At 42.2% G+C, this 19791-nt stretch overlaps 1 protein-coding gene across 1 annotated transcript in view; it reads left to right on the forward strand.

The window, feature by feature from the left end:
- The window catches only part of TPH2 (tryptophan hydroxylase 2), a 104217-nt gene that overhangs the window by 11569 nt on the left and 72857 nt on the right, over positions 1–19791 (forward strand). The window lies entirely within an intron of this gene.

Raw genomic sequence — 19791 nt, forward strand, 5'->3', positions numbered from 1 at the left:
CAACTCTGCAGCCAACAGTGGTGCTTGACCCCCAGGCACAATTATCGTATGAGAATGAGACCTGCGGGCCGTGTGCCAAGTGCTGCATTTCCACCATTGCGTTCGCGGCCCCGCTAGGGCAAGGAGCCGTTTTTGTGCACTCTGCAGGGCCCGGAAAATGTGCTTTAATTCTACTCTTGATTTGACTTTTCAGAACCTCCTTCAATGTCTAGCTTCCCCAATGGAAGTAGAGAATTCAGCAAGAATGGGACAAGGGGTCAAGGAAGCTGCCTTAATGCAAAGAAATGTGTTTGCTTTATGCGGGAAGCAAAACTTCTTAAAAATTGGAGCGTTCATGGAGGAGTTTCATACCAATCCCGAATTAGGGGTGAATTAGGGTTGAGTTAGGGTTGGTATGAAGTTGAAGAGCCTCAGGTCTGGGGTGAGGACTGCATTGTGCAGGGCATCAAGCAGCAGTGACAGGATGTTTGCCACGGACAATAATGTAGTGTGTTGACGCCATGTCTAAGAAGTGGCATAAGCATAAGGCCTCTAGTTATTCTGCTCTAATAAAACTTATACACCATCATGGTGCTATTTTTACTTTGTCTGGTATGTGATCAGCCATATAAATCTTGTCATCAGAAGAAAATATAAATCTATGACTGGTAGGAAAGATTCTTTCCTATTCTAGTGGAAACTAGGTGAGAAACTTGACTGCCCTGTGGAGCAAGTTTGTCTTTGGTGAGAATTTAGGACATCATATATGTTATGCAATGTATCAATGTTTTCCTTCCTTCCTTGAGAATATGACATACAGGTGCTTAAAGCAAAATGAGGGTGTTTCCTATCACACCTCTGATTGGGCCACTCATTTGTTCCCTTCTAATTACCCTTGATGCTTTGTTCTCTTCCTTTCCTCCTCCTAAGCCCCACTCATCCTTCACTTTTTCTCTGCTGGTTTTAATTGGAAAACCAGGACTACTTGGCACATGTGTTTCTGCATGAGTCTATTCCATTCTCATCCTCTCAGTTCCATGCAACTTCTTGACTCTTTTTAGGCTACTGTGACTTTCTACAGTGTCAGTGTGCTGGTGACTTGTGCTGGCCCAAGCCCAACCTCATGCCCCCTTTGACTCTCAGCACCATTGTTTCTAGCCCTGCCTTTGAGTGTTTCCCGGCCAAATTGTGAAGGTGGCACTCTGATGGCACCAGCTCACTGTTTCACATCAGGCCCTGGCAAGTGGTTGTGAGTGTTCAGATTAGCTCCCCTTGGTTCACAGCTCCTCCCTGTGGAATCTATGGGTTGTAGTAAGGATTGTGGAAGAGAATGCATGGCAGTGCTTTGCATAGTGCCTGGCACATGATTGATGATCACAACTATCAGTCATTATTGCATCCTCCCCCTTTTCCTTTTCCACAGACTGTCTTTGGTTTCTAGCTGACCTATGTTTAGTTCTTTAGCTGTATTTTTTTAAAAATATTTTTTACTATGGTTTCTATTCAGATCATATAAATCTTTCGCCTTTTAAAATGTATTTTATTTTATTAAATTTTTTATTGTATGTTTTCCATGACCTTTTGGTCCCCTTATACCCCTCCTGGCAATCCATGCACTGTTGTCCATGGGTCCCTTTTCCTTTTTGCTCAATCCCTCCACCCTCTAACCTCCCCCGACTAGCTGTCATCTTGCTCTCTATCTATAGTCTGTCCCCATTTTCCTCATTAGTTTGGTTTGTTCACTGTATTCCACGTATGAGTGAAATCATCTGGTATTTTTCTTTCTCTCTCTGGCTTATTTCACTTAGCATAACATTCTCCAGGTCTATCCATGCTGTTGCAAAGGGTAAACTGCTCTTCTTTTTTAAGGCCAAGTTCTCTTCCATTGTGTAAATGTCCCATAGTTGTTTTATTCACTCATATACTGATGGACACTGGGGTTGGTTCCATATCTTGGTGACTGTAAATAATGCTGTAATGAACATAGTGATAAAGGGTGCCAGGGTGCAGCCAAGAGGGGGGCCCCAAAGGGGATTTAGAATGGGGTCCAGAACTCAAGGTGTCTAGGAAATATTGGAGAGACATATAAGATGTTCTCACCCCTTCCCCCCCTCAGGTGTGAGTTGGGGGAAGGGACACATGGAGCAGGAACATGCAGAGCTGTTTAGTACAGCAACAGCCTTGCAATTAATCCATGGCCTGGTCATTTAACATATCTATAATCTTTAACTGGCTGTATGGATATGTGAAATAGCTGTGGCCATGCTCTGAGCCAGGGGGATGGAACGTGACTTCCCCCCAAGATGTAACTGGGGGGCAGGTCCCCCAAGTGACAGCACCTATGTGAGAGCTCAGAGAAGATTGGCTCCATGATATGGAGGCACACCTGCCCAGACTCACAATGGCAGCCCAGTAAACTTGGAATCATACAGAAATGCTGGCAGGTGTCGCTGATTGTAGGAGGAGTCGGAAATGGGGGTACAGAGGAAGATTGGCGCAGGGATTTAAACCCAGACATGGCAGCCCTTGTGGGGGAGAGCCACGTGGTTTTGGCCAGAGTGAGGATCCCTCTTGGCTTTGCGAGGGAAAGAGATCCACATGGTTTGGCTAGAGTGCAGAACCCCACAGCTCTGATGGAGAGAAGAACCATGTGGTTTTGGCCAGAGTGGGGACCCCTGAGGCTTTGGTAGAAGAGGACCGCACAGCTTTGGGGTGCTCCCTTTGGCCGTGTGGCCTGGGAAGTAGGAGAGACTTTGCCTGGAAGAAGGGTGAAAGAACTCTTGCCAGTAGGCCGTGAAAAGGTGCCACATGGCTTTGGATTAATTAGAGATCCTGCCTGGATGGTGCCAGCAGCCTGAAACACGGATGTGTGCTTCTTTTCCTGAGTTACGGTATCCCGAATTAGGTCAGGGGGAGAAGGGAGTGCTGTGTGCATCTGTGGGTATCCTAAAGGACTTCGGTATTTTAATGGGGACATTGGGTTACTACTTTAAGTCTGTACAGCTTTAAACAAACCTTTCCTTTCCTTTTCACAAATCTCTGGCATTGAGAGACGTCTTTCTTATGGCAACAAACAGTCGAACCTATTGAGGGGGGGGTCCTTTCAGTAATAGTATATTGCCACCCCCCTCTGTGCCTTGTTGGGTAACAGTAGGGGTTCTTACGTTCTTTTGCATTAGTATTTTAGGTTTCTTCAGATATATTCCCAGATGTGGGATCAGTGGGTCAAAAGGCAGAACTATTTTTAATTTTGTGAGGTATCTCCATACTGCTTTCCACAGTGGCTGCACAAGTCTGCATTCCCACCAACAGTGCAAAAGGGTTCCCTTTCTCCACACCCTTTCCAGCACTTGTTATTTATTGCTTTATTGATGATTCCTATTCTGATCAGTGTGAGGTGATATCTCATTGTGGTTTTAATTTGATCTCTCTGATGATTAGTGACATTGAGCATCTTTTCATATGTCTATTGGCCATCTGTATGTCCTCTTTAGAGAAATGTCTATTTATATCCTTGGCCCATTTTTTTAACTGGATTTTTTTTGTGTGTGTTTGTTGAGTTTTATAAATTCTTTATAAATTTTGGGTATTAACATTGTATCAGATGCATCAGTGAATATGTTCTTCCATTATGTGGGTTGTCTTTTTATTTTGTTGATGGCTTTCTTTGCTCTGCAAAAACCTTTAAGTTTCATGTAGTTACATTTGTGTATTTTTTCTTTTGTTTCCCTTGCCCGAGGCAATATAGCAGGTAAAATATTGCTAAGAGCAATGTCCGAGATTTTACTGCCTACATTTTCTTTTAGGATTTTATGGTTTCAGGTCTAACATTTAAGTCTTTGATCCATTTGAATGTATTCCTGTGTGTGGTATAAGAATGTGGTCTAGGTACATTTTTCTTCACTTACCTATCTGTCCAATTTCCCCAGCATCATTTATTGAACAAACTATTGTGCTCCCTTCCTTTGCCAAATATTTATTAACTATAAAGGTATGGGTTTATTTCTGGGCTCTCTTTTCTGTTCTGTTAATCTATGTGTCTGTTTTTATGCCATTACCATGTTGTTTTAATTAGTAGGATCTTATAGCATAGTTTGATATTAGGTAGAGTGATTCTTCCGACTCTGTTTTTTCTTTTCTCAGGATTGCTGTTGCTAGGTGGGCCCTTTTGTGGTTCCATATACATTTTTGAAATATTTGTTCTAGTTCTGTGAAGTACGTCATTGGAATCTGATAGGAATTGTGTTGAATCTGTAGATTTCTTTGGGTAGTATGGACATTTCAATGATGTTAATTCTTCCTATCCCTAAACATGATATATACTCCCACTTATTTGTACTTTCTTCAGTGCCTCATAATTTTCCAAGTATTGGTATTTTACATCCTTAGTTAACTATATTCCTAGGTATTTTATTTTTATTTTCTTGATTCTGTTGTAAATGGGATAGTTTTCTCAGGTTCCCTTTCTAATAGTTCTTTATAGGTGTGTAAAAATGCCACTGATTTTTAGATATTGATTTTGTATCCTGCTACTTTATTGAATTGTTTTAGCAGCATTACTAGTTTCTAGGTGGAATACTTAGGTTTCTCTATGTACACTATCATGTCATGTGCAATTAACAACAGTTTTACTTGTTCCTTTCCAATTTGGATGTATTTTATTATTTCTTCATATCTTATTGCCATGGCTAAGACTTCCAGTACTATCTTGAACATGCAGTGAAAGCAAACACTCTAGTGACCAGAGGGGAGAAGGAAGGGAAGTTAAGGGGAAAAAGGGGGAGGGATTTGGAGGAACAAATAGGAAGGACACAGGGACGAGAACTAAGGTGGGGGGGTGGAAATGGGAGGGAGGCGGGGAGCAAGGGGCGGGGGAGGCTGGGATGGGAAAAATAGACAAAAAACTGTACTTGAAAAATAACTAAATAAAATTAAAATTTAAAAAAAAAAAAAGAAAGCAAACACTCTATCTTGTTCCTGATCTTAAGGAAAATGCTTTTAGTTTTTCCCCATTGAGTATGATGTTGGCTGTGTATTTGTCATATATGGCCTTTAATATGTTGATGTATGCTCTATTCCCACTTTGGTGAGAGTTTTTATCATAAGTGTGTGCTACATTTCATCAAATGCTCCTTCTGCATTGTTTGATAAGATCATATGATTTTTGTCCTTCATTTTGTTTGCGTGGTGTTGCAGATATTGTATAACCCTGCATCCCAGGAATAAATCCCACTGATCATGCTCTATGATGTTTTAATGTATTGTTAGATTTGGTTGGTTAATATTGTGTTGAGGATTTTTGCATCTATGCTCACTGGGGATATTGGCATATAATTTTCTTTCTTTGTAGTGTCTTTATCTGGTTTTAGATTTAGGATAATGCTGACCTGGTAAAATGAGCTTGGGAGTCTTCTCTTCTCTTGACATTTTTGGGAAAATCCTGACTAGCTCTGGCCCTGGAATCATACCTACACAGTGGTCTGTACTCCAAGATTATGAACACACTAAAAGGGTATTTATTTATTAGCTCTAATTCATCTGGAATTTCCATTTGAAATAATCAAAATGGTATTTCAGATAAAAACAAACAAAATATGTGAGTGGATACAGAAAAGCACCTATTGTAAGATTCAATTGATAGGAAACTTCCAGAATAGGTAAAGGAGCAGAGACAGACAGTACATGAGGTGTCACCAGGGTCAGCGGGGGTAGGGAGTTAGCACCTGTGGTGCAGGGTTTTCCTCTTGGGTGATGGGGTGATGGGGTGATGGACTAGTTAGTGGTGGTGATGCTTGCACAGCATTGTGAATGTATGTCATGCTCAGGAATGGCACAAATTTAAAATATAAACAATAACTTTTATTTATTACTTAAAATGAATTGGAACATGGAAAAATGAAGGTTCAAAAAGAAAAAAGAATAGAATGCAAGAAAAACCACCTGAAGAGTCTCAAATAACAAAATTTAAAAAACAATACACTGAATCATGCCATAGGGTAAAAAAAAAAAACCAACATAGCAATAAAAGCAAATAAAAGGGTCAAAGAATGAAGATAAAACAAATTCAACAGGTTCAACTTTCCCAGCACCATTTATTGAATAGACTATCTTTAGCCCATTGTCTGTGCTTGCTTCTTCTGTCAATTATTAATTGACTATAAAGGTGTCGGTTTATTTCTGGACTCTAAATTCTGTTCCATTGATCTATGTGTCTGTTTTTATGCCAGTACCATGCTGCATTGATTACTATGGTCTTATATTATAGTTTGATATTAGGTAGCATGATTCCTCCAACTTTGTTCTTTTTTCTCAGAATTGCTGTTGCTATGCATGACTTTTGTGTTCCATATAAATTTTTAAAATATTTGTTCTTGTTCTGTGAATTATGTCATTAGAGTCTTGGCAGGAATTGTTTTGGATCTATTGACTGCTTTGGGTAGGATGGACATTTAATTTTGTTAATTGTTCCTATCCATGAACATGGTATGCACTTCCATTTATTTGTATCTTCTTCAGTGTCTTACAATTTTCCGAGTATAAGTCTTTTATATCCTTGGTTAGGCTTATTTATAGATATTTTATTCTTTTTGTAGCAGTCGTGGATGGGATTGTTTTTATAATTTCCTTTTCTGTTAGTTTGTTACTGGCATATAAAAATGCAACTGATGTTTCGATATTAATTTTGTATCCTGCTCCTTTGCTGATTTCATTTATGAGTTCTAGTAGTTTCTTGGTGGAATCTTTGGGGTTCTCTATGTACAGTAACTAAAGACAGTTGTACAACTTTCTCTTTGCTGTCACCTAATACTGTAGTTCAAATGTTTCTGGAAGTAATACTTGGAATAAAACTCCTTCAGTTTCCCACTTAAAGACTGTTGTATATACTGATGCTTTTTGTCTGAAGAACATCCTTCTCTGTAGAGAGATTTTTAAAAAATATATTTTATTGATAATGATATTACAGTTGTCCAGTTTTTTTCCCTCCCCTTTATCCTCCTTTACCCTGCATGCTTCTACCCTCCAGCATTCACCCAATTCCTAGTTCATGTTCATGGGTCATACATATAAATTGCTCAGCTTCTCCATTTCCTTTACTATTCTTAACCTCTCCCAGTCTATTTTATGCTTACCAATTATGCTTCTTATTCCCTGTACCTATTTCCCCCATTCTGTCCCCTCCCCCTCCTTACTGATAATCCTCCATGTGATCTCCATTTCTGTGATTCTGTTTCTGTTCTAGTTGTTTGCTTAGTTTGCTTTTGTTTTTCTTTTTGTATTTTAGGTTCATTTGTTGATAGTTTTAAGTTTGTTGTCATTTTACTGTTCATAGTTTTGATCATCTTCTTTTTCTCAGATAAGTTTCTTTAACATTTCATATAATAAGGGCTTGGTGACAATGAACTCCTTCAGTTTACCTTATCTGGGAAGCACTTTATCTGCCCTTTCATTCTAAATGAAAGCTATGCTGGATAGAGTAATCTTGCATGTAGGTCCTTGCCTTTTATGACTTGGAATAGTTCTTTTCAGCCCCTTCTTGGCAGCAAGCTTTCTTTTGAGAAATCAGCTGATAGTTTTATGGGAAGTCCTTTGCAGATAACTCCTTTCCTCTTGCTGTAGAGTTCTGGACAGGATAAGGCATAGGTAGAAACACGTGGCTTCCTCACACAATCAAAAGAAGGATAACAACCAATATAAAAGCAAAAAAACCCCCAAAACCCAGAACTGCCAAAAAAAAAAAGTTAATGGAAGTCTGACAACCAAGGAGTTAAAGAACAGTCATCCAGACTGGTAGGAGGGGTGGATATGGAAAGCTGCGGTGGAGATGGAAAGCTGGGGTGGAGAGGATGCATGGCAAGGCAGTGGACCTCGCAGGTGAAGTGGTGGCTGGTGGACGGGATTTCCCACATTCGTGAGCAGATAAGCTGGGAGGAACAACTGGAGAGTGAGAAAGAGCACACAACTCAGGGTTAGAACAGGGGGAAATAAAGCCTCAAAACCTCTGGCCGTAAAAAGCTGTGGGGGTTGCAGCAGCGGGAGAAACTCTCAGTCTCAGAGGAGAGTCCATTGGAGATGTCTATGGGATCCTAGAACACACACAAGCCCACCCACCTGGGAATCAACACTTGAAAGGGCATAATCCACTTGTGGGAAGCAAGGGGCATGATGGAAAGTGGGGTGAGAGTCAAGCAAGTTGTTCCCTCTTTGATCCCTCCCCCATATATAGCATTTTCTCTCTCCACGCTGGAACACTGGGTTGCCTGGTTTGTCTCACTCCCTAGTTGTTTCTCCCAGCTTATCTGCACGCAAATGTGGGGACTGCCTGGTCTGCCAGCCACTGCCTTTTCATGTGTCCTTGCCACCCTGGCTTCTTAGCCATCTCAGCTTCCTGTCTCCACCCCTCCTACCAGTCTGGATGAATGTTTCTTCTTCGATTCTTTGGTTGTTGGATTTCCATACAGTTCAATTTTCTGGCAGTTCTGGTTGTGTTTTAAGTTGGTTATTATCCTTCTTTTGGTTGTGCGAGGAAGTGAAATGTATCTACTTATATCTCCATCTTGGCTGGAAGCTCCTAAAATACATATTTTTGTGGAGAGATTTCAAAGAAGGTAATCACATTTCCATTTGTGTGTGGGGGAGGGCAGCTTCTGAAATACTGGTGGTAACAGGTTGATAGCTGCCTTGGGTGCTTCTTGTCAATGGACAGAGTTGGGAAGGTGCCTACCAGGAGTGCTTCAATCTGGAAAACACAAAGCCAGGACTTGTAGAACACGAGAGGAAAAGGTAATTTCTTAATGTCTTTCATGCCATCTTCTGTGGCTTCTATGGGTATGAGCTTGAGGGTGGATACAGGGTAGCCATTTGTGTGTGTGTAAATACATGTGTGTTTGCAAGCTGAGCGGGGTGTCTGGGTGCTGGGCAGGGTGTCACAGGTCCTAACAAGTCCCCAGAGGGCCTGGGTCATCTTTTCTAGTTTGCCATGCAGGAAGTAAGGTTTGCTTTTAGTTTACAAAAATAAAGCTACAGTTTCTAGTTGAAAAAGCTCTATTTCTAATGCCAATGACTTTCTAAGTGAGCAAAGGAAATGCTGTCAGTACAATAATTACCTAAAATAAACCCATTTAAGTAATTTCTGGCAGTGTGCTAGGATCTGATTTCCAAACCACAGCTTGCACCACTGGTATAAGAGCAGATGAGTTGAAATTAGGGTGGTCCTGAAAAATGCAGCATGTGAGGTCCCTGCAAACATCATTTAGTAGTAAAGTCAGAGACCATTCTGACATGAGGAGACCAATTTAATCCCTGTTAATAATTTATTCAAGTTTTCAGGGCACTGAAAAGAATATGTTTTGGGCTTGTTGTTGGTATTGGCAGGATGTAATATGAGGTGTCTAAAGGGAAAGGGAAGGGAAAGATATGAAATACAGCATAATATCTGTTGAAACCATGTCCAGGAAGCCTTCTGGGGAATTTGTAATGAATGCTGTGATAGTCTTAAGGGATAAAGCAGGGGAAGAATCAACACATGCAGAGAAAATGATATGATTCCACTCTATGATAAGAAAACAGCAGGCTCAAAGTCTGTCTGACCATGAACCTGAAAGAGGAGTGGCAACGAGGACTGTGTCAACACACTGAGAGTGGTCGATAGGTGCCACTCAGGTGAGTTTCGGATTGACAGCGCTGCTGAGAAACATGATTGATTACCCTGAGCCTACTACCTCCTGCAGACATGACTGAGCTCCGTGGCCATGAGTGTCAGGAAGACCTAATGGCCTCACCAATGACAGCAGAGGAAGCATTCATTAGTGCAAATATCACTCTCCATAGAAGGCCTGAGAATGAAGGCCCTGGAAAGCCTGGGTACTGTTTTAAAATCACAGGTGAGGGATGCGGATCACAGCCTGTCCCAACCCGAATAAAAGAAATTCTAGTATAAACAAACAAAGAAGTGTCTCATGATTGGAACAGGTGAAGTGTGTATAGACTTACAGTTTAGTATTAGTGGAAGTGTGATGTTGTAGCTGTAAGGTTTGTGTGGTATTCTCCAGTTTTCTGTCACCTTTGTATTTCAACCTTGGCATTAGCTTTCCTGCACTTCTGTGGGTTTCACAGTTGCTATATTTTGGGGGGGGAAAATTAGTAATATATGTTTTTAATTGACTAGGAATAAACAGATTTTTCTCCAGGGGCCATTATAATGATCACTCCTGAACAATGTGCATGCGTATTTAATTCAATTATACTTGTGTGGGCGTAGTGGTAGTTATTTCAATCCATCTTACTCTCTTGGAAAGAGGCCCCAAGCTCTGACTTTAATATGCCACTCTTGTTTGCTTAAATTGATTTAGAATATTTCTGTGGTTTGCTACGAATGCGCTTTCTCCCGGTTGAAATTAAGGTTGTACACAAACCTCCTATTCTTCTCATGGGGTTGCTTCCTTTTCTCTCTCCTTATTTATTTGTTTTAGTCCATGGAATCTGAAACACAAATAAGTAAAAGCAAATGTCAGTGAGTGAGGTAAACAAGGGAGTTTCAACATGTCATAATTTTCTTCAGTTAAAGTGGGAAAATTTCCTAATTGGCCAAGAAACCCACTTGATTTCAGACTGAGGGATTCCAGGGGTTCCTTGACATTTCTCAGCCTCAGTTTTCTCCTCAGTAAAATACAAGGTAATAGATAGCACTGCACTGTGTCTCCCCTGGGAATATTTTAAGGATTAAATGAAGTCAAAGGAGTGTTGCTATACAAAGTACTTTACTACTATGTGTATCAAAACAGTAATCAATGAGTCTAGACCAAAAGCCTGGGGTTTACGCAGACCCCGCCCTGTGCGTAGAGCCTCCGTTACTTTCTCCGGTTTTTCTTTTCTAAGAGGCCATGTGTGGAATGGTGCAGAGATCAAGAAGTTAGAGCTGGACCTCCTGGGGTGAATTCCATCCCTGCCAGTTATGTGCCTCCTACGCTTCATTTCCTTACCTGTAAAATAGGGGTAACTCTACTTCTGCTTTATAGGAGTATTATAAGAATTAAATGAGCTAATATGTTAACAGCACTTAGACCAATTATTAGGAGGTGCTGTTTCAGTATTTGCTAATCTTTTTACAACACTAGTTTTCTCACTTCAACCTATCTCTCCTTTTTCTCTACCACAAGGCTCTGCCGGGGGTGTCCAGCCCGTGGCCCACGGGCCGCATGCGGCCCAGGATGGCTGGGAATGCGGCCCAACACAAAATCGTAAATTTGCTTAGAACATGATTTATTTTTGTGATTATGTGTTGCAATATATTTAATGTGTGGCCCAAGACAACTCTTCTTCTTCCAGTGTGGCCCAGAGACACCAAAAGGTGGGTCATCCCTGAATTTTAATACCTTTTGCTTAACACCTGTCTCCACCCACCTTGACCAAGACTTTCTTTGAGGCCTGGATTCCATCTGATTTTTACACAGTATTAGTTAGTTATTGCTGTGTAACAAATTACTCCCAGATTGAGTAGCTCAAAACAGCAAACAATTATTATCTCACAAAATTTCTCAGAGTCAGGAATCAGGGAGCCGCTTAGCACAGTTCTGGGTCAGGGTTTCTCATGAGGCCGGAGTCAAAAGCGTTGACCAGGGAAGCAGTCGTGTGAGGGCTTGACTGTGGTTGGAAGACAAGTCCCAATGTCACTCACATGGCTGTTGGCTGGAGGCCACAGTTTCTTGCAGTGTGGGCCTCTCCACTGGACTGCCTGAGTGCCCTCAAGATATGTCCTGGCTTCCCCGAAATCAAGTGATCCGAACAGAACAAGGCAGAGTCCACCTAACCGAGGATCGGACATACCACGAATTCTAATGAATTCGATGGGTTTCACAGCCCAACCTAACATGCTGTGTGAGGGGGCGACACCTGGGCATGGGTACCAGAGGGCGAGGTTCACTGGGACTGTCTTGGAAATCGGCTAACACATACCTTTAACTTATTTTTTCTTTAAAACCCACTGTGACTGCTCTGCCACAGTGGGTGCTCATGCATCATCTACAGAAAACAGAGGTGACATGGTGTGGCAGAACGTGCGTGGCATGGATAGGCATTGGAGCTGGACAGAACTGAATTTGAATTCCTGCTCCATTTATAAGCTCTGTGGCCATGAGCAGTGACATCATCTCTCTGAGTCTCAGTGCTCTCCTCCTAAAATTGGCGCAATATCTACTTGTATTACTGAGAGGATTAACAACGTCTACAGAGCCCAGATGCTGACCAGTATAAACTGGTGTTGGGTCCATGATAATGTGAATATTACGATCACGTGTTAATAAGTTGCTAGTGGTTCCTGGATTCCATATGAGCATTTGTTAAGTTCATTTGCAATGAATAAAGGACTTTAAGGAGTGAATGAATTAAGGAATTTTTGGCTCCATGGTTGGCTGGGTTAAAGGAGCTTTTCAAAAAATGTCTGTGTGTTTGTGTGTGCACACCTTTTAGTTTCATGTAACTCACGTGCACATCTTGCTTCTTCAGTCTGAAAAAGTGACCCTCTGTGGGGTCTTCCCAGGTCAATGAGCCTCAGCTGTGGTCACAGGGCACAGGCTGGGACTGGGCTGTGTTAGAAACATCCCTGAATGGCTGCTGCTGGTAGCACTATTCACCGTAAGTGGACCTCTTAGCTGGCTTATTTGGGTAGTTTTATGTTCCTTTTGTTAATTTCTGGCCCTGTGCTGGACACCATATTAAACACATTGCTTTTGTTCTCTCGTTTAACCTCCTAATGAGCCTGAGAGGTAGGTGGCATTATTGGGCTCATTTTGAAGATGAAGACACTGAGGTTCAGAGACATTAAGAGGTGCCATAGCTGATTGTCACCTGCATAAACACCAGTTGCTAATGCTTTAATTTCTCTGAAATTGAGCAGTAAGTTGAACAGTAGAACAAAAGCAACTATTTGAAGTCCGAGGTTTATATCCCTGATTACCTGAAGAGTTTCCGAGTAAGGCCACTCGCGGGGGTTTCCAGTGACCCTCTCTGACAGATCTAAATGTGTCCTCAGCTCAAGAAGCCACACCTTTTTTAGGGGCTGGGGTGGCCATAACACGTCCACTCACAAGTTGAAAATAACAATGACACAACTATGTGACTTGTAATTTTTTAAAAAGCCATCCTCTTTATGGAATTCTCAGCATGTTTGAAATGCATTTAGTACACTTCAGATTTGATGGAGCCAGGACTCAGAGCAGCCCTGCGGACTCCAGGGCTGTGTGCCGTCTCTCGCAGAGCGCTTGGGACGTGCACCTGGCCCTGGCCTGCAGCCCCATGTCCCATGTCCTCACCCTGCACAGTCATTGCGCTCTCCTCTCTCGGGCCCGTGCTCTTTTCCCGCTGGAAGCCTGACCCTCATGGGATATATTACGGATGCAAATAAACACAGCTGGGCTGAGGCTTGAAAAACAATTGCTAGAGATTTGTCTCTCTCTGGCTTTTTCTAGTTGCTAGCCTATTTATTTCTTGATTTTTTGATTTACAAAATTGTACCGTTTGTGATTCATTTGCTCTGAGGGTAGGTACACAGCTAAACAGAGACTCTAAAACAAAACAGCCCCAAATGAAGACTAGTGTGTCTGAAAAGTGCAATCACCAGCTCAGCAGGCACATTCAGTTGGGGTGAGCTTGTGAATATTCTACTCAGCTCCATTAAAGAGAGAATTCTATCATTCAGCACGGAATGGTGATGGGAGTCTAACCTCCTCTCCACATCAAAGCAGAGAAGGGCATTTTTTGCCACTTTCCCCTCCCTGCCACTTCCCCACGGCCCCAAGTACCACATATTGTTAAAACGAAGCCCTCTGGGACTGAAGTTCAGTAACATGCCATGCATTTTAAGGTGTCGAGTAGACACAGGTTGTGGAATGGATGTGCCTTGAAATAAATGTATTGGGCTCCTAAGCCAGCATCTTTCTTCTCGGGAGGTGTTCTTGGTTCCCTCTTTCTGGCTGGACGACTCAGCAGGAGTCGGCCATAGGTTTACAGAGAACAGGAAAGAGATGGACGGTCAGAGAAAAAGGTAGGCTCCCTTGAGTGGAAGTGTTTGGCAGACACTGGGGAGAGATCTGTGCTGCTCTGCCTCTTACCTCTTGATACCCAGTGTTAGAAAACTATCACGGTTGGAAGCTTTCCTGAAAGAAAGGGTTTCCTGAGGCATTTGCTAACCAGAAAAAGACGAGGTGCTGGGGCATGAAGTCTAAACCACCAGCAGCGGGGCACAGTGGGGCAGAGCGGGGCAGAGCGGGGCAGAGCGGGGCACAGTGGGGCACAGCGGGACACAGTGGGGCAGAGTGGGGCACAGCGGGGCACTGTGGAACAGGAGACACATCCCCTGACTCGGAGTGGATGGGTGCTTTAATACATTATGTGTTGGGGGAGGAAGATGTAAGTTGTTTTGAAAGGATTTACATTGGCTACAGAGAAGGCGGGTGGGAAAATGTGAAGCAGGGCAGTTCCAGGATAGGTGCATGGTCTATAAAGAGAAAACACATACTACTCTTTTTCTGTTCTTATTGAATTCATTGGGGTGACAGTACCTAACAAAATTATACAGATTTCCGATGCACAGTTCTACAACACGTCATCTGTACATTGTATTGTGTGTTCACCACCCCAAGTTAAGTCTCTTTCTATCACCATTTATCCCCCCATTTACCCTCCTTCACACCACCTCCAGCAATCACCACACTTTTGTCCATGTCCATGAATTTTTTCTCTTGTTCTCTCAATCCCTCTACCCCTGATCCAGTCCCCCCTTCCCTGACAGCTGTCATCCCACTCTTATCTGTGAGTCTGTGTCTATTTTGCTTGTTTGTTCATTTTGTTCATGACATTCCACATATAAGTGAGATCATACAGTACTTGTCTTTCTCCGACTGGCTTATTTCACTTGGGGTAATGCTCTCCAGCTCACCCATTGTGTTGTAAAACATAAGATATCCTTCTTTTTTTCAGCTGCGTAGTATTCCATTGTGCAGAAACATTTACTATTTTCAGTTGGTTATGGGGCACAGTCCTGAACACTCATGCAAAAGCAGGGTGTTTGCATCTAGTGGTTGGCTACTACACACCTGAAAGTTGATGCAAAACTCCCACAAACATTCAGGAAGATGAGCAGTCATTTGTTAGCTGCCCCACAGCTGTAAACTGGTTAACAATTCTCGTCTTTCTCCCACTCTCCAGCCTGCCGTAATTTAACATAGGACATCTGAGAATTTTTCTCTGTGTGTATGAAGATTTTCCTACTTCCAGGTAACTGTGATGATGTAGCTTTAGTTTGAGCTGGAGGATTACTTCCCATTGCTGAGTTGTTCCCAGGAGGCACTTGCAATTATTGCAACTTGCAGAAAAAGAACTGAGGTGGCTCCGCTTCTCCACTTTTCCAGAAATTTCTGTTGACCTTAGCATTTCTCATTTCTTATGAGGAGACGTATGATTTATGGGGCCTGCTCAGTTTCAGAATGTAGCTTACAGAAAAACATTACTAACAGGAGTCCTGAATGCTATATTACTTATTTTAGATAGGAGAATTTTAATTAGAAACAAAACAAATAGAAGACAGAATGAAAGGGAAAAGTTATGCTTCCTTAACAGGGAAAAAAAACTTTACCTGGGTGGTTGCAAATTTTTATTCTTAATGACATTTTCTTCATCAGTTTCACTGGCAGATGGTCACCTTGATGAATCATGAGCTCCATTGTATTGTGGGACCCAGCTTTAATTTTTTATCTTCTCTGTCTTTTTGAGAAGAGTCGCTTTAGAAGGCAAATGTGTATTCTTCCCGACTGAGCTAATTTTGTCCCATTTCATTATCCTCCATTGATTTGCTTTCCCAGGTTGTGAATGAAGCTGAGATCTATGTGGCTGTCTGGGTACATGGTGACTCCTGTGTAAACACCGGTTGTTGATACTCTAATTTCTTTGAAATGGAGCGGTAAATTGAAAAGTAGAACAAAACCAAATATTCGTGGTGCTAGGGTCATTTCCCAAATGACTAGAATAGCTTCTGAGGAAGGTCATATTAGGGGTTTTAAGAGTGCCTTTCTTGTAGAATCTAAATATCTTTCCCTGCCCAAGAGGGCACACCCTTTTATTCTTTTTAAAAAATATCTGCAGAGCGACTGCCATGCGACATAGGTGGAATCAATTAAGTTGGAAACAAGAACAACAGAATTCAATGACTTGGGTTTTTAGAAAGTTATCCTGCTCTGCACAGAATTCTCAGTGTATCTGAAATACACAGTTCTCATAAGTGTATACACAGGCTTTATGGGAGAATCATTTTCACGCCAAATGTGTCTCGCTACTGGAGTTCAGCTTAATGGGAGAAAGGAAGGGAGCCTGAGAGTCAGTTGCAAAGGAAAATAAAAGGGAAAATTGATTTGGAAAAGGTTTCTCCTTTTCATTTCTGGGGCTTGGTGGGTTTTTTAGATGTGCATGAAAGCCTCAGTAGGGTGTTGTAAGGTTATAGCGTGACTTCCACAGCTGTGAGAAATATTGACACAGTAAGGCCACGTATTACTGACTAGTCCTGGCAAATTTGCACCAAATTCGAATGTGCTTCTCAGGGAGTGAGGTATGAGCATTTTTCCTGTAAAGTGATTTTCACTAACATGAAAGATTAAAATAACTTCCACATACCCTGTCCAAGAGGTGAGTGGATTTATATGAAAGTGCTTTTTTGTGATCTCCAGACCTAATCCCACCCCTGCAGGGAAATGATGAAACTTCAGTCATTTCTATACACCCAGAAGAAGAGAACCGCTAGCACTAGGCATTGGCCCCGGTGCTTTACAGATGACGTGTCTTGTGATCCTCTCAGTGCTGTGCAGTTGTCTTATTCTGCTCAGTTTCAAATGAGGGAGAAGAGACCGAACTCAATGCAGGATACGTATTAGGTAGGTACTCAGTAACTTGCAGTGAGGTGTGTTGGTTAAAGTGGGGTCTCTGGAGGTTGGCATCCTGAATCAGAGTTCCTGCTATGCCACTTACTAGCTGAATGACAATGGGAGGATTACTATGTCTATAAGCCTCAGTTTCCTCAACCATAAAATAGGGATACAAACAGTCATTTAAGCACCGTAGACAGTGAGCAGCATGTGACATAATCCATGTCATGTGCTGTTACATTATTGTTGTAGTTAAATGGTTGAATGGACGAGTGCATGCTATTACTAGGTCATGGACTATGGGGTAACTGCATTCCCTCACCCACCCCTGAAAGAGGTGGGAGCGCAGTAATTGCTAACATTCCGTTCCTCTTGGTCAAGATACAAGATGTAGGGTTTGAACGTGGGCTCTCGGAGACTCTAGAGCCTGGGTCTCTTCATCCCAGCGGCCTGAGATTGCTGACTGCTTCAGAGTTAAACTCTTTTCTAGATCGCCTTCTTTCAGTTCCGCTTCTCTGCGCGTGTTGAGCACGCACATTTCGATGAATGTTAGACCTGCTGTTGTTGCTGTTGGTATTTAATTTCATGGTAGTTTTGGCAGAAGAAAATCATTCCTCTCGAAGGTGAGAAAATGGTGGGAAGCCCTCTCCTGAGGCACAGGATGAATAAAAACAAATAATTTCCAGGAGCTAAATCTTCTCTCTCCCTGAGGCTTCCTGGGTGCAGTAGTTTATTTTCATTATGCCTGTTATAAAGGCAGCACCAATATTAACAATGGGAACAAAACAAATTCACGTTTCTGCTTCCTACCATCTGAAAGTTCCTTAGGGCCCATAGACTCATTTAGGAAAATTCATGTGTGCAAAACGCATTTGCAAAAGCAAATAAAATAGGTGATCACAAATGCTCTTTACCTGACTGGCCTAGGGGACCCACTGAAAATGAGTGTGCATGCGCCTCGGCTGCTCGCTGGCAAAGCTCAGAGATGCGGGCCGCCCGGTCTCCTCACAAAATGAGCCCTTACTGAGCCACTTGTTGTCAGACGACTTGAATGATTTGAAATCTTGGTACACTCAGTTGGTTGTTAAGTCGCTGTAGTGATTTGTAAGTTTCCTTTTTGAAAAATAACATTCAATCATCATGCCCTACGGCTTTGAAAATATCTTTGAAAGTTCATTTATTAAGATGCCCAGCATAGGACACAGGTCTGTGTGTAGTGACGTTTGGCTTTTACGAGCCTTTGGATTATGTGTGCTGCTTTCTTTCCTGGTAGAAATTCTGGCTGTGTGATGGGTGACAATGCCTAGGAAACCTGAGTTGAGGTAATTGGAAATAAGTACGTCTTATTTGTAAGCTATGTAATACATAAAGATAAATGCAGCGACCAGAAAACATTAAAATCTCAAAATCTTTGAGCTGCTTTTTCCATAGCAATCAAAATATATAAAGCAGCCCTGGCTGGCGTAGTTCAGTGGATTGAGCGCGGGCCTGCAAAACAAAGAATCACGGTTCGATTCTCAGTCAGGGCACATGCCTGGGTTGCAGGCCAGTTCCCAGCAGGGGACACATGAGAGGCAACCACACATTCATATTTCTCTCCCTCTCTCCTTCCCTTCTCCTCTAAAGATAAATAAATTAAATCTTTAAAAAATATATATATAAAGCAGAGGCGAGGCAAGATGAACACATATCAGACTGTCTGATGCACAAATACGATTTTTCCAACCTTCCACTTTGGGTCTTGTTTTTGCCTGATTGGTTGATTTACTGATTCAACAAATATTATTTACTGAGCAGCTATGTATTCTAGGCTCCGCTCGGGGTGGTGGAGATGTGAAAACGAACGAGGCAAATGAAATCCCTGCCTTCAAGAAACATGTGTTATAACGGGGAATAGATTCAGTAGAATAATAATTTTAGAAATTTCACTTTTTCCCCTCTAGGTATTACATGTCTGTATTTTATTATAAATTTACTGAGTGTCCTTTATGGTCTGAATTATGAAATGTAATTTTATCAGATGCGGGAGCCTTAGAATTTTCCCGTGGACTCTTAGAAATTAGTAGAAAAAAAATGACATTTGCTTTCTGGTGTAACTATAAGGAATCCATCCATTCCATTTAGGGGATATATATTATATACACTTATGTGTGTGTGTGTGTGTATATATATATATATATATTTTTTTTTTTCCTGGCTCATGGCCACATTTTTTTCCAGTCTCAGGGACATAAGCCATCTTCCAGTTGAATACTCACTGACCACATGGCTCTACTCTAGAGACGCCCGACTGCAGGTACAACTATTTCACAACAGTGGTACTGATGCAGGGTGCAGCTGGGGGGGGCCCAAAAAAAGATTTGGAATGGTGTCCAGAATTCAAAGTGTATAGGAATATTGGAGAGACATATAGAATGTCCTCACCACCTGCCCCAAGGGGGAAGGGATGAATAGAGCCAGGGCCATTGAGAGCTATTTTGCATAGCAACAGTTTTGCAGCTAACCTCTGGAATGATTATTTAACATATCTATAACCTTTAACTGGTTTCATAGATATGTTAAATAGCAGTGGCCAAGTTTGGAGCCAAGGAGAAGGGAGTGACTGGGACCCAGGATGTAACGAGGGGCTGCGCTCCTGAGTGAGAGCACCTGTGTGGGAGCTTGGAAAAGATTGGCTCAGGGACATGAAGGGTCTCCACTTGGCCAGATGAAGAGAGAGCCACGCAGTTTGGGGCAGAGTGAGGACCCCTGCAGTCATGTAAGAGAGAGCCACGCGGTTTCAGCAGAGTGAGGACGCCCTCTTGGTGAGGTGAAAGAGGGAGCCATGTGCTTTTGGCAGGGTGCGGACCCCCTTTTTCCCAGGTGAAAGGGAAAACCACGCAGCTTTGCCAGAATGGAGATCCCT

This window comes from Artibeus jamaicensis, unplaced genomic scaffold (genome assembly GCF_021234435.1).
Source record: "Artibeus jamaicensis isolate MK-2021 breed Jamaican fruit bat unplaced genomic scaffold, CSHL_Jam_final contig_233, whole genome shotgun sequence".
Classification (NCBI taxonomy): domain Eukaryota; kingdom Metazoa; phylum Chordata; class Mammalia; order Chiroptera; family Phyllostomidae; genus Artibeus; species Artibeus jamaicensis.